This window comes from Cibotium barometz, chromosome 8, assembly GCF_041138505.1.
Source record: "Cibotium barometz isolate CiBa-2024 chromosome 8, ASM4113850v1, whole genome shotgun sequence".
In the NCBI taxonomy this organism is placed as follows: Eukaryota; Viridiplantae; Streptophyta; class Polypodiopsida; order Cyatheales; family Cibotiaceae; genus Cibotium; species Cibotium barometz.
Genome location: NC_141053.1, coordinates 15287269 through 15300982, shown reverse-complemented (window position 1 = coordinate 15300982; position 13714 = coordinate 15287269). Strand labels below are relative to the sequence as shown.

At 46.4% G+C, this 13714-nt stretch overlaps 1 protein-coding gene across 7 annotated transcripts in view; it reads right to left on the bottom strand.

Moving 5' to 3' along the window:
• LOC147635951 (outer envelope protein 80, chloroplastic-like) overlaps window positions 1-13714 on the bottom strand; it is a 77971-nt gene that overhangs the window by 43142 nt on the left and 21115 nt on the right. The window lies entirely within an intron of this gene.

Below are 13714 nucleotides of genomic sequence, written 5' to 3'. Positions count from 1 at the left end.
CTATCATGTACATGCTGATTTTTTCTTTTCCTTTACTTAAGGGCACTTTGCCTTTAAGTGGGAGGTTGTTGGGGTAAAGGCATTATGCCCACCCTTGTAGTGTGTACTAGCCCATAAGTTTTATAGTACATAGTACACTTCGTACTTTTAATGTACGAAGTGCACTATGTGTACTAGAGCAAATATACATGTGTGATAGGGGAGTCACACACTCATACTGTGAGTTGACTTATCCCCACATATCTCTCTCTCTCTCCCTTCTTCTCTGTGTATGTCTCCCACATGAAACCCTAACTCTCTCCCTTCAGGAGTAGGTTAGGTAAAGAGTCTCTCTTCTCCTTCTCTCTACTTCTTTGTGTCATGAGCATGTGATTAGCATTAATCTTTATTCCATTGCGTTAATCATCATTAAGCACACTTCCGCATAGCAGTCATGTTGAGAGATGGTGACACCTGTTGCAACCGCTCCCCACAAGAGACTGACCACAATCGGAAAACAAATGCACAAACTTAGATCACTTAACCTTGGCAATTATGAACAACATAAGCATCCACAAATCTGAAAATGACTAAATACAACTTGACACTACCATTGGGGCCGGAAAGGACACCCCTCCCCCCTCCCCCCCTCAATACAAATTGTATTTCTTGGAGAGTTTGATGATTACAAGTTTCACAGGCTTATGAGCCAGATTTGCTCCATACAAGGAGTGAATACAAATGGATCAAATACCATAGATGTTGTCGGTGACAAAACCATTTGTTGATGAAGACCGTGTCACAGGCAGTCTCCCACCTTCACTGGGCTAAGCACCCGGGTCCCGCACTACACTGGTCTTCCGGGACCGTGCACCAACAGGCACGCCCATACTAACACCTGGCAAGGTGATTCACCACGGAGGGAGAAAAACCTGGTACTCCAAATGAAGCTTTGCTCCCAAATTCCCAGGCCCACTGACCTTCACTGGCTCTCAAAACTTGAGAGCACGGTCAGGACAATCACAAGGACACAGGATCTCATAGAATTCCTTCAGTCGCCTGGAAGAGAGAGAAGGAATTGGGTGCTTCAGTCCACCTTCCTTCAGTCGGCTAGAAGAGCGTTTCAGCACGCCGACCACCACGAGGGAGAGCGTCCAGGCTTTGCTTCAACACGTCCACGGCAGAGGGAGAGCATCGGGCTTTGCTTCAGCACATCAGCAGTAGAGGAAGAGCGTCGGACTAGCCAAGGCTCTTGCCTCCACATCTTCACCTTATGTGGCCCCCATCCAGCCTATATGTGTGTGTTCTTTATGGTACATACACGGCTTTCTTCAAATGAGTTTTGGGCACCCACATTTATTATTACCCATAGCCAATAATTTTAATGAGTGTGAATACATAGCCTTATAAATACAAAGGTTAGAATAACACATTAAAATAAATGAATACACTATACTTACCATCTGTTCACATGCAACAAAACATGTCAAAAGATAGGGCACGTTTCACAGCTCATTGGCAGGCGTCCCCGCTCAGTAAGTGGCACTTCATTGCAGGCAAATACACAAATACAAGTCACACGAAACAGTTTCAGACAAGCAAAGATGGATGCACGTGCACATGTAATGGACAAAATCTCCCTTTCATGAAACTTCTATAAAACATTCTAGTTGGAAACGAATCTGGCGCAGCAGAATGTGAAACCCTGGCCCTCTTATGGAGTCATAGGCAAGACGTAGTACAAACACGGGTCCTTCCATGGAGTGGCAGTCCCATGGACAAGACACCGTCCTGGCCATACACGAGTGGCACGATACAAGCTCCCGTCCATATGACACGGTCCTGGTCACACGCGAGTGGCACGAGACTGGCTCTCGTCCATGTGACACAAAGTAACTGGCCCTTTCACATGAGACACTAACCTGGCCTCATGTGAACATGGCACAAATCTGGCCGCTCTTTGGAGTGACAGTCCCATAGAAGTGGCACCAGAAATGAAGATGGACCAAATGGGCGACGAAATGGTGACATCCCCCCCCCGGCTTCTAAATAGTTGACCTCAACTAAAAAGCCTCAAGATACACCTGCAAAAGTTGCGGGTAATCAACAAAGTAATCCTCATCTACCCACTTTGAATCAATGGGTAAATAATTTTTACACTTCACAAGGTATCTCCTAGAAAGAAGTGAGCTTGCTTGCTAAACCTGTCCACAATGGTCCAAATAGCATCATTGCCTTGCGGGGATTTAGGCAAGTCCATAATGAAGTCCATAGTAATGCTTTCCCATGGCTGCGAGGGAATAGGCAAAGGCTGAAGCAAACTTGGAAGCTTTTGCCTATCAAATTTCACCTTCTAGTAAGTAATACATGCGTGTACATAAGCCTCAATACATGCGTGTACATAAGCCTCAATGTCTTTACGCATGCTTGGCCAAAATAAATCTCTCTCTATCATGGGTATCATAGGTAAAATACCTCTATGACCAACATAAGGTGGAGCGTGACATTCCTCCATAACCTTTGGACGCATATCCTTCACCACACATAAGCAATTATCCTTCATGAGATAACCCTCTTTGATCACATAAGAGGCATGTGTGTGACCAGCCATCAAATCAGCCCAAATATGGCAAAAATCAGCATCCAAATGGTACAAATCACACATGGCAGTCAAATCCCCATGTGAGTCTACTGAAACGGCAGCCACATATGGCCTCCTGAACAAAGCATCTGCCACTACATTCTTCTTTCCCAGAGTATGTATAATCTGAAAATGGAACATAGAAAGGAAATTTGCAATTCTCATTTGTTTCTCCGAGAGTTTTGTTTGAGATAAAAAGTACCTCAAACTTTGGTGATCGGTTTTGACTATAAATTCAGCCCCAAGAAGATAATGCTTTCATATTTTCAAGGCATGAATTACAGCCAAGAGCTCTTTTTCATAAATATCCATATGGGTCTTTGCATCATGCAATCTACGACTTTCGAAGGCTACTACATGACCCTCTTGATTTAGGACAACCCCTATGCAATTCCCACAAGAATCACATTCCACCGTGAATGGTTTTTGCAAGTCCGGAATGATCAATATAGGCCCACATATGATAACATCCTTGAGTTGGTAGAAGGCATCCTGCTCGTCCTGGGTCCATTTAAAAGTGGCTTTTTTCTTTGTAAGCTCATGTAATGGCGAGGCAATCTTAGTAAAATGCCTTATGAACCTCTTGTAATGAGCATTTATGAAGAGTTTATGCTTTCGCAACTCGTCAAACACTATTGCCAAGTGAATCCTATGCTCTTGCTCATTCTTGGAGAAAACCAAGATGTCATCAAAGAATACACCTCTGAATTTACGATGGGCTCTAAAGTTACTGTCCATCATATGGTTAAATGTTGCCGGGGCATTGGTAAGGCCAAAAGATATCACTAAAAACTCATACAATCCAAAAGCTGTCCTGAATGCGGTCTTATGGACATCCTGGGATACCACACGAATCTGGTGATAACCACTCTTCAAATCGATGCGGCTAAAACAAGCTGAACCATCAAGTTTATCCAAGATGTCATCTATGCGCGGAATCAAAAACCGATTCTTGATGGTGAGCTTGTTTAGAGCTCGGTAATCCACGCACATACGGAATGATCCATCTTTCTTTTGCACAAGAAGCACGGGAGAGCAAAAAAGTGAGGATCTTAGCTAAACCAAACCCTTCTCCAAAAGCTCATTAACCTGCTTCATGATTTCCTCTTGTTGTGCAGCACTCACAGAGTCTGCAGGTTTGTTAGGTGGGAAACTTCCTAGCACAAGATCTATGCGATGATCCTGTTGGAGATGCAATCCACACTCCTAGAGAGAACCAGCTCACGTGGTGAGACTGGGTTTGAATCTTGGCAAGTTGAGGTTTCTACAAATTGGATTACCGGAGGTCACCTAACACCTTAAGGTTTTGGGGTCTGGATGGCTAGACCAATTTGTGGAACACCTCAGTTAAGCGCGCTTACGTAGGAACACACTTGGGATGAGTGACCTCCCGGGAAGTGGGAGGATCCATGTTTCCAACATGGTATCAGAGCGCAGGTTGTGATGTTCGAAGCTAAGACCTCAACCAAAGTGTGGCTTGAGGAGGGGTGTTGGAGATGCAATCCACACTTCTAGAGAGAACCAGCTCACGTGGTGAGATTGGGTCTGAATCTTGGCAAGTTGAGGTTTCTACAAATTGGATTACCGGAGGTCACCTAACACCTTAAGGTTTTGGGGTCTGGATGGCTAGACTAATTTGTGGAACACCTCAGTTAAGCGCGCTTGCGTAGGAACACACCTGGGATGAGTGACCTCCCGGGAAGTGGGAGGATCCATGTTTCCAACAGATCCTCAGGCCTCTCAAGAGGTAGTTCTCCTAGCAATGCATCAACAAAACAATCTCTATATGCATTAAGAAAATTCAGCCTATCTTGAGTCAATACATCCACATTCACATTACTTTGTTCAATCTTATCACGAACAAAAACCGAGTATGCGAAAAGACTCTTTTTCATTGCCTTATTAATCTGGATGTGTGATACAACTAGGATGGAATCCCCTTCTTTGCCATCATCAGTGATATGCATGCGGCCTTTATGCATAAAAGTGATCATGTTTGTTTTGTACTCTTCGTGGGACGCTCAAGCCTATGATGCCAAGGCTTACCAAGCAATACATCACATCCATTTAGAGGAGCAATGAAGAAGTGCTCATAATCCAGATAACCCTATATGTGTATGCGCAACTTCCCAATAAGAGGAGTGACCTACACCTCTTTGCCCACAAAAGCAACCTCTGCCTCAATCCGGGGTCCCATGTCCCCAATCTCTATGCCCAAGGCGACTGCCATCTGTGTAGAGATGAAGTTATCCATCGCATAATCATCAAACATAAACAGGGCAACCACCCTCTCTTTGCCATCATGCTCAATCGTACCTTGCACATCGGGAATGGCATGCACATTAACCTTAGGTTGCTTGTCCTCTTGCTTTTGCTTGCGGTTTGGGAATTGCCTAAACATGTGCTCTTTGCTACCACAAGAAAAGCATTTCCCCTCTTTCGCATATTGCTCCCTTTGCTCGGGAGTCAAGCCAAACTTGTTCTTCTTTCACCCATTGTCCTTAGATGAGGTATTTTCTACTTTACCTCCCTTTTGGGCTTCCCGAAAGTTCTTTTTAGGTGGCTGTCCACCTTTTTGCAAGTTTGGGACAGCCCTCTCTTTGCCCTTGGAACCCCAATTATCTTGCTTAATTTTAAGTACCAATTGCTCCATAGCAAGAGCAGATGCTATGAGCTGCTCAAGGGTGTGTTTCGGATGGTGCGTTTCGGGTGCAATTTGATGCCCAAACAGTAGGCTAGTTGCAACCCGAAGTGAAACTTCCTGTTCTTCTCATCTTCGGAAAGATGCATAAAGGGAGTAACCTCAAGCAAGACCTTCCAAAACTTGTTAACATATTGTTACACACTCTCATTGTCTTTCTGCTCAAGTCTATCCCACTTCTGTGTGAGAGTCTGCTCCGCATTTGGAGGCAAAAACTAGGCATAAAATCTGTCCTTGAACTCTTTCCAAGTACAAAATGGAATCTTTGGTGGCCTTTTCGATGATCCACCAATGTGCGGCTGTCCCCTTCAAGAACATGCTTGCATTGCAAACTTTAGACTTCCCGGTAAAGTCCTCATCACTGTAAGCAATGTTAAATTGTGCCACAAATGCTAGCACTTTAGATGCATCATATTCTCCATGAAAGGCATCAAACTTGACAGACTTATCGCCTGCCTTAAACTCCTTGAGCTTTTTGGCATGTGACTCATGTTCTTCCCTCTTCCCTATATCCAACGGAACAGCCCTCTCTGCATGAGCTTCATAAGCAACCAAAGGTTTTTCACGAGGCACGGTGGCATGTGCTCTATGAATCTGTGGCCCAGATGCATGTGACCTCCCTGAATGATGCAATGTCTCACCACGAGACAACTCAATGGGTAAAGTTTTTCAGCTAGCATGCCGACCACTCTCACCATGAAATACATGCTTCGAATCCACTTGACCACCATGCCTTCCGTTGGCACCAACATGCACATACCTGTTTCCTCTTGTCCCATGCGGAGTAGATGCATGGCGAGAAGTGACTTAACACCTCTTCCCTGTGTACATAAGATCTCAACCGTTGAGATGCTGGGTCACCAGGCTTCAAACGAGGTGGATTCTTGAACATTAACTCCCCATCCTCTCCCTCTTTGAGGTCACCCTTTCGGATGAGATAGGAGAGTGCCGATTCCCTTCGCTTCTTGCCCACTTAATGAACCATGGACTCAAAGGTCATATCCACCATACCATCAACTTTCTTTGCTTCAATGACACTTTGCATATGTGGATCTTCATGCAAAAAATTCAGCTCTTGCTCCTTTGCCTGCAAAAGCTTCTTCATGTGTTCCAATTCAGCCCTCAATGCATCAGGCTCATCCTCATGCATAAACTCTTTTCCACGGGATGGTTGTCCCATCAAAGCACTGCCATAAACCCTCTCAAGGGGCTTGTGCCTTCCATGCAATGCATCAGAATCTCGAGCGGCACTTGATTGACCCCTTGAATTTGGCACTTCCAAAGGATTGCCTTGGCTGTCCATTGAGTCAAGTGTCTATGTGATTGCTTCCAATTTCAAAACACCATGTCCCCTCTTGAGAAAAAGAGACAACCGGGCTCTGATACCAATGCAATTGCTCCACACATGAGGCCGACCACAATCGGAAAACAAATGCACACACTTAGATCACTTAACCTTGGCAATTATGAACAACATAAGCATCCACAAATCTGAAAATGACTAAATACAAATTGACACCACCACTAGGGCCAGAAAGGGCCGACCCCCCCTCCCCCTCAATACAAATTGTATTTCTTGGAGTATTTGATGATTACAAGTTTCACGGGCTTATGAGCCAGATTTCCTCCATACAAGGAGTGAATACAAATGGATCAAATACCATAGATGTTATCGGTGACGAAACCATTTGTTGATGAAGACCGTGTCACAAGCAGTCTCCCACCTTCACTGGGCTAAGCACCCGCACTACACTGGTCTTTTGGGACCGTGCACTAACAGGCACGCCCGTACTAACACCTGGCAGGGTGATTCACCGTGGAGGGAGGAAAACCTGGAACTCCAAATGAAGCTTTGCTCCCAAATTCCGAGGCCCACTGACCTTCACTAGCTCTCAAAACTTAAGAGCACAGTCAGGGCAAGCACATGGACACAGGATCTCACAGAATTCCCAGAGAGAGAGAGAGAGAGAGAGAGAAAAGAAACATTTGCAAAAGAAGCTCTGCAAAACATAGTAGAGAGATTTAATTTGCACCAAAAATCTTGCTAGATAAGAGTAGAAAAACCTGTTTCTACGGTGTGAACTATTGCCATCCCACGTGGAGTAGTATCCTGCATCCTACAGGCTGGTACAAATCAAGTACAATCAGCTTCGGGCAGGTACATGCTGTACGGAGCAGTAACCCTGTTGCACAAGGACTAAGAGAGAAATGAAATGAAATGAAATGAAATGTTATATTAACGTCTTCAAAAGGCCATAATGACCTATGAGACCAAAAGTTACATCATGGTGGATCTGATACAATGTCTGGATAAAAAAAAACCCAGAAAAATGAAAAATAAAGATGATACTACTGGCACCTAGAAAATGAAACTGGAACTGGAAGGTACACTATGGAGGTACCTCCATCTCATAATATGTGCCGCATCGGACACTGGCGGATCTCCTCAATATCCTCTGTGGTCAGCACCCTGACTGGGTGTCTCGCATGCCTCGCAAGAATAATCCGAATCTGCCGCTGCAACCTCCGTCTATGCTGGGATGCCCTCCTCCGTAGTCGTGGGCGTCTGGACCGCCCAAGCTCAATCGCACGATCAATCAGTGTACCCCTGGTGTGGGCGGTATCCATGTCCTGCTGCTGCTGTGGTCCATCTGGCGCAGTGATGGCCGGACTAAAGAAGTCCGTAATGTGCCTCTGAGTCTGGCTCTCTGTGCGCCTAAGCAGGCTATCTCTATGTCTCCGCAGCTCAAGCAAGAACAATCCCAAACACCTCTGGTCCTGGTACCTCATGACTCTGGAAAGTGGTCCAAAACCCTCTCTGAATAAACAGTGGAAACGACCACGTATCTCATAGTATGCAGTACAATGGCATATATAATGCAGCTCTGTCTCTAGCTCCCCATGGCATACTCGGCATATCCTGGCCTCAGCTGGTATACCTCTATATCAATCTCAAGCTGGTGTGAGGATGTGCGAATCTGACCAATAGCACATCGTACTGCATGAGACAAGTGTACATCCATGTAACTGGGTCTGATCACAAAACCATCTGTTGTGAGCTGAAGAAAATGCTCTCTGTAGAAAGCCATCTTCGTGCCCAGCTCCTCAGTCGGCTGTATCCATGTCCTCCTAATGTCCAGCTGAACTAAATCCTGACGGATGAGTCTGGTAATCTCTGTCCGTGTAAGAGTGAGAGAGGGTGCCTCCAGAGAATACTGGAAGGGAGGCAATCTGTCCATGCTAAAACCATGTGCCTGGAACCAAGATGTCATCTGTCCATACCAACAAGCCGTGTCTCCCTGTAAAGCTAACTGTCGAGAGGACTCCAGGGCGAGGCGTGCATATCTGTCTCGGGGGAGATCCCACAAGCCATGTATGTAGGAGACTGATCTCGTAAGAGCCTCAATCACCAGAGGGGCAACCGCCAGCTCTGCTCGAATAACCTCATGAGGTACCACAGCCTTGGCTCTAATAAGCCTAGCAATCATAGATACCAAAGGCCTCTCCATACCTCTCCACCCGCCTGCGCTGTGAAGGCCCACTGAAGGTCCCCATATCTGCACTCCATAAAGCATAGCTGATGTCACTAGAGTGTCAAAAAGCCAGAGTTTCGTTCGAGGTTCCTGAAACTGAACCTGCGAACACATCCTCTCCAAACCACCCAGGGCTGCATGTGCTCTAGTCAATCTAGTCTCTGCTGCTCTCCTCATCGAAAACACTGGCCCACTGAATACTACCCCAAGATATGTATATGCATCTGTATACTCCACAATCTCCTGCCCATATGTAAATGTGGAAGCTGATCGCCTAACCCACTGTGGCGTGGTGTTAAACACCATAACCTTGGTTTTGCCAAGGTTGACAGACAATCCACTATCATGTGCAAACTCATGTAAAGCATCCAGATGACGCTGCATACCCTCAGGGGAGTCAGAGATCAACACAATATCATCAGCATATAACAATAGTGGGATCCATGTACCTGCTACCTGGGCTCCTCTGTCCCCCAATCTCTCAATGTAGTCAGAAGCCTCATCCACATACATACCAAACAGTGAAGGAGATAACGGGCAACCTTGCTTCACTCCTATAGTGGAGTGAACCAAAGTAGAGACCCCTTCTGGGGTGCGTACCTGTCCTGCAACTGATCTGTATAAAGCCATAATTCCCCATATGAGCTCTGTGGGTACCCCCATCTCCTGTAATCGCCTCATCAATCTGGCTCTAGGCACTGTATCAAATGCTTTGCGGAAGTCCACAAAGCTACAATAAATCCGTCGCCCATGCGACCTGCCCTCCTCAATAATGGCCCGCAAAGTCAAGATGTGGTCAAGAGTAGAGAAACCTCTCCTGAACCCTGCCTGTCCCTCTGCTCGAATGCCAACTCTCTCTGCCCATCTACTCAACTGCTGCTCAGGAATGGATGCATACAATCGTGCTAGTGTGTGACCAATCATAATAGTGCGATAATTCCCTGGCTGCATAGGGTCCCCTGACTTGAAGATAGGCACGATGGTGGACCTACTCCAAGTCTCGGGTAAGCCTTCGCACATAGCACGATTGAACATCACTGCTAGAAGCTCTGCCAGCATGTCTCTCGCATGAATAAAGTGCTCAGCAACCAATCCATCGTGATCATATGCTCTCCCAATCTTCATCCTATCAATGGCCTTCCTTACCATCTCTGCGGTAAAGAAAGTACATGTCTGTGGGCATGGTGCTGGCGGGTCAGGAAAAGGTGTCTGTCCAGGAACTGTATATAGAGATGCTGCATAACTACCCCAGACCTCTGTAGAAGTGATGGCCAAAGCAGGGGAGGACTCATGAAACAGACGCCAAGCCTCCCTCGAATCCTGGCTCAAGAACAGCTGGTATAATTCCTGCTCTAGCTGAGAAAGGAAGGCCCGCTTCTTCCTTCGCACAAGGCGTCGGAAGGCAATACGTGACTGTCGGTGAGTAGTGACTCCCAAAGCAACCTCCCGCTGCAGTCGGGCTCTGGTCTCTCTGCACTCCTCATCATACCAGCTGTTCTGGGGCATACATCTAGAATGCTGTCTCTGTCCAGGCTGAGTATGTGGATATGCCTCTCTCGCTGCATCATGTAAAGTCTCTGTCAGTATATGGGTCAACTCCTCCAAAGGTCTCCCTGGCTCCTCTGTGTACAGACGTCTATAAATCCCATCTGTGTAGACAGCATCAGTCTCTGAGGTAAAAGTATATCGAGTGTGATCTGCCCCTCGTGTCCTCTGAGCTGTGGTAAAGTGAAAAGAGATGGTCAATGTCAACAATGCATGATCCACTACTACCCCAATGGGCCGAGATCCAACTGTGAAGTCCTCAATGCATGAAACAAAGCTGGGCATAGCCATAACATAATCCACTGTGCTAGCACCATGTCTATGTGGAAAGCAAGTAAATCCAGCTGCTGACGGAAACCTCTGCAAGCCATTAAGTATGGCCAACCCATGCGCAGTCCCCATATCTACCAAATATCTCCCATACTCTGTGCACTCCACATCCTGTGAGCGTCTGTCTAATCCCATATCCAGAGTGTCCAACTCTCTCAGCATCTCCTCCGAGGTATCATAAAAGGCTGTCTGGCGGTTGCCCGTCCGGGCATTAAAGTCCCCTAACAGGATGATGTCTCCATCCCTAGAGAACTCCCATATGTCATCATCTAGCACAGAGAAAGGAGACTGCCCTCTAGGTGCTGCATATGTCGATGTACTAGGAGCAAAATAGCATATGGCAATATACAGGAATCTGCCTGTGTCGGCCCTCAGTCTCACCCACATATATCTGGCCTGATCATCTCTCCGAACTATGTGTAGAAGCGGTTGCAGCTCCTCCCTGAAAAGAACTGCCACCCCTCCTGATCCTCTACTACTGTGTACCGATCTCGTCCCTACTCTGCAAGCTGTCTCCCATCTGTATCCTGTCACCTGTGGCATCATCTGACCAGGGGCCTGGTGAGTCTCCGAGTAGAAGACTATATCTCTATCTCTAAAGCTGTCCTCAAAGGCACCTACATCAAGTCTGAGGGATCCATAGCAGTTCCAGGCTGCCAGCTTTAATTTGGTCCCATAGGTCTCGCACCGTCATGTAGAGCGTCGCTCCACGATGACCACCCTGCCACCGTCATGTAGAGAGAGAGAGAGAGAGAGAGCAAGTTGAATGCTGCAGTCCACTGGATGAAGAGGGAATCGGGTACCTTCCTTCAGTCGGCTGGAAGAGAGAGAAGGAATCGGGTGCTTCAGTCGGTTGGAAGAGAGAGAAGGAATCGGGTGCCAGTCCACCTTCCTTCAATCGGCTAGAAGAGAGTGATAGTGTACAGGTTCCATTTCAGCACGCCGACCACGAGGGAGAGCGTCTGGGGTTTGCTTCAGCACGTCGGCAACAGAGGGAGAGCGTCACGCTTCGCTTCAACACGTCGGCAACAAAGGGAGAGCATCAGGCTGGCCAAGGCTCTTGCCTCCACGTTTTCACCTTACATGGCCCCTGTCCAGCCTAATATGTGTTGTTCTTTATGGTACATACACGACTTTCTTCAAATGGGTTTTGGGCACCCACATTTATTATTGCCCATGGCCAATAATTTTAATGAGTGTGAATACATAGCCTTATAAATACAAAGGTTAGAATAACACATTAAAATAAATGAATACACTATACTTACCACTTGTTCACATGCAACAAAACATGTCAGAAGATAGAGCAAGTTTCACAACTCACTAGCAGGCGTCCCCGCTGAGTAAGTGGCACTTCATTGCAGGCAAATACACAAATACAAGTCACGCGAAAACAGTTTCGAACAAGCAAAGATGAATGCACGTGCACATGTAATGGACAAAATCTCCCTTTCATGAAACTTGTACAAAACATTCCAGTCGAACACGAATTTGGCGCGACAAAATGTGAAACCCTAGCCTTCCTATGAAGTGACAATCCCATAGTCAAGACGCGGTACAAACATGGGTCCTTCCATGGAGTGACAGGACCATGGACAAGACACCGTCCTGGCCATACACGGGTGGCACGATACAAGCTCCCGTCCATATAACACGATCCTGGTCACACGGGTGGCACCAGAATGGGTCCCGTCCATGTGACAAGTAACTAGCCCTTTCACATGAGACACCGACCTAGCCTCATGTGAACATGGCACAAATTTGGCCGCTCTATGGAGTGACAGTCCCATAGAAGTGGCACCAGAAATGAAGATGGACCAAATGGGCAGCCAAATGGTGACACCTGTCTCGTCAAAAGAGATGAGAACCGGCGACTAAATGCTGTCTCGTACAACGTCCAAGTATCGTTTAGAATTGCTTGAACAAAAGGAAGATACTGTTCCCATTTCGACTACTGGTCATGGCAGTATGATTTGAGAACGTCAAAGGCCAATTGATTGTATATTTCTGTTTGGCCATCTGTTTGAGGATGGAATGTGCTAGACAACTGCAACTTAGTCCCAAAATTGTCAAACAATGCTCTCCAAAAATGGGACATAAATTTTGCATCTCTATCTGATGTGATAGTACGTGGCAAACCACCAATGGCGTACCAAAACCGTATGAACAAGCGAGCTATGTCCTCGGTTGTAGGGTTGTCTGCTTGCATGGAATGAGCATGCAAAACTTGATGTCGTGAAAGGATCCCTCAGGAATAGGCAAAGGCTAAAGTAACCCTGCTTGTTTGGTATGAGGAACTTTCACTTTTTGACATATCTAGCATGATTCGACATGTTGGTAGACATGCCGTCACATCTTAGGCCAATAGAATGACCTCTCTAACTTCTCTGAGGTACTATTGATACCCCTATGACCCCCAACAAGAGAATCATGGACATCGTAGAGAAGGACATGGCACTTTTCTTTGAGTACACAAAGACGGTTCTGGAAAAAGAACCAACCATCCCGTATACTATAGTGGCCTAGTTTTGAATTGAGGACCAATTGATATTGAGTCTCGAACTCTTCCGAATCCAAAAATTGTGCCTTCAAGTCTTTGCCTTGAATCTCTAGCACAGCGGACTCCTGCAATGTCTGAATAGTGCCCTTCCGACTAAGACCATCGGCAATCGGACATATAGTAACGCACTCTACTCCTTTTCAGATGGCTCGTTGGGCCTAAATGTGGGAAATGGGATGCCAGGAATGCTCCGATCCCCACGAATCATGAGAGGCTCAGGAAAACCTTCATCGATAGTGGAAGTGTCCTACCTCCAATCAGGAACGGGTGTATACTATCTAAACCACTGGATCCCGAGGATCATGTCACACTCTAAAAGAGAGGAGACAATGAAATCCTGCTAGAATGTGGCCCGCTGAACCTAAAACTCAAATTGCTAAGCTTTATGAGTGGTGTGTGTACGTAGACCAAGGGTAAACCCGTCC